The sequence below is a fragment of the Triticum aestivum genome, chromosome 4A (genome assembly GCF_018294505.1).
Source record: "Triticum aestivum cultivar Chinese Spring chromosome 4A, IWGSC CS RefSeq v2.1, whole genome shotgun sequence".
In the NCBI taxonomy this organism is placed as follows: Eukaryota; Viridiplantae; Streptophyta; class Magnoliopsida; order Poales; family Poaceae; genus Triticum; species Triticum aestivum.
This window is the reverse complement of record NC_057803.1, coordinates 720,145,411-720,147,517: the sequence shown is the minus strand read 5'-3', so window position 1 is coordinate 720,147,517 and position 2,107 is coordinate 720,145,411. Positions and strand designations below refer to the sequence as shown.

The window sequence follows — 2,107 nt, the reverse complement described above, 5'->3', positions numbered from 1 at the left end:
GGTAGAGTTGGAAAATGGGCCCTTCAATCCCAGTTGTGTCTCCAACCGGGACTATTTGTCAGACCCCATTAGTCCCGGTTTGTGTCTCCAACCGGGACTATAGGTCAGACCCCATTAGTCCCGGTTTGTGGCACAAACCGGTACTATAGGTTAGCCCTGTAGTACCGGTTTGTGCCACGAACCGGGACTAAAGGGGCTCGTGGGGCCCCGGCCTGACGCCAGTCTGCCACCACCCTTTTAGTACCGGTCCGTGACACAAACCGGCATTAATGCATAGCCGTTCGAACCAGGACTAATGGTACCATTAGTACCTGATCAAAATTGAACCGAGACTAATGTGTCTAACATTAGGTCCTTTTTCTACTAGTGACGATGGGGCCGGCGTCGCAGCCATACTGCTCGAAGTCGCACGGCACCATAGCAGTGGCCGCGAAGGCGTCAAGAAAGGCGAAGAGGACAACCGTGAGGCCGCATGGTTCTTCTCCATGGACTTCGCGGCAGGACGAGCAAAGCACATGGTCGGCGTCACACTGGCGGCAAGATTCAGGGACGTCAGTTCAGGAAGCAGGATCCAGATATGATATGCAAGGAGACAATTAATTGATGAAAGAAAATTTGGATCCATGGCAATACATACCTTGAAGATGGGGGGTTTCAGAGGGAGGCGGCAGGTATGGCAGTCCAGCAGCCGGCCTAACAGGCTAACGCTCACGCCCTGCCGCGGTTCCGTCACCGTGGCGGTGGCTACCACCGCAAGAGCTCGTTCTCCTCCATGGCTCATGTTTTTCTCCTTTGAGAATGACGGCGCGGGGGAGAGTGGTGGTGGATGTGATTCTAGCGCTGAAAGCATCGGCGATTTATAGCGCTAATCGTAGACCCTGGGCACCACTTTTAATTATAGTGGGATGTGTTGCGTTACATAGCTGCTACTATAGTACTAATAGTACACAACTACACACACGATATAATTAACAATCAGAATAGTTGGCATCAAATGTTTGGTGCAGCAATTATGGTGTCCGGCTAGACACAACATTGATCACTTGCAAACCTTTTATATATAACTAGCTTCTTCCCCATGTAGCAGGATCACATTTGTTTCTACGGGGAGAATGGCAGGAGTGTCGGAGGCGAGTGAAAATGAGGAGCATACGCATGTCAGGCGAGTGAAAATGAGTGAAAATGGTAAACGGTGCGGATACCAGGAAAGCACGATTGAAATAGGGAATGGGATGTATTGGAAATTGGAGTCGAGGAGATTTATAGAAGCATACGCATGCAACATGTGCTTGATGCCCCTAAGCCAGTCATCTTCATCCAGGGCCTCAATAGAGGAGCGGAGCACACGTGGCTTAAGGTGCAAGAGCTTGTTGAGATGGACGCACGCATTGGCGCCTTTGTGCTGACCGTTGCTTAGATTGTTGTTAAGCGTGATGGGGTCGAGGATCTGCATCATAGCTTGGCACTTACGCCGCATCTCGAACATCACATGTGCCATGCTGGGTGGCACTGAGGCTGTACCATCTTCACTACCAGAGCTGTGAGTGTTAACACGAGACATCTTGATGATAACATTAACGGTTAGGTTAGAAATAGCATGTGGATCCTCTAAAGAAGTGCTGTAAAAGGATTAACCCAAGATTGCAGGAATTGGTAAATCAAACTAGTCCTAGCTAGGAATTAACTCATGCATGGTTTAAGTACATATCCAAGAATAGAAACTCAACCACTAAAGATTGTGATGCCATCGGGAGTGGTGATGTTGGTGTGGTAATATTGCCCCAGAGGTAATAATAAAGTTTATTTCCATATTTATGATTGATTTTATCGTGTCAGGCTAGAATTGCATTAGTGTCTGAAGAAGAGATTCATAGGATAACCTAATTTCATGTGTGGGATAATAAATGTCAAAAAGATCAATAGCTAGGCCTATAAACTAGCTCATGTATTGCTGATGATCTTATTTTCCTGAGCATGGGCATAGTTAATGTCACAAGGATGCCGCCAATAATGAGAGCACATTGTTAGGGTCATGATGGTGTTATCGACTTACGAAATACTCTGGTATTATGTCGTCAATATGTTGTCGGTTCTCATAATGCGCTAT

The 2,107-nt window shown here is 47.2% G+C and overlaps 1 pseudogene; it reads right to left on the bottom strand.

Annotated features, from left to right (window-relative positions):
- LOC123084398 (uncharacterized) overlaps nucleotides 1-1,498 on the bottom strand; it is a 4,016-nt pseudogene extending 2,518 nt beyond the window's left edge.
- Nucleotides 1,499-2,107: the final 609 nt, after the last annotated feature.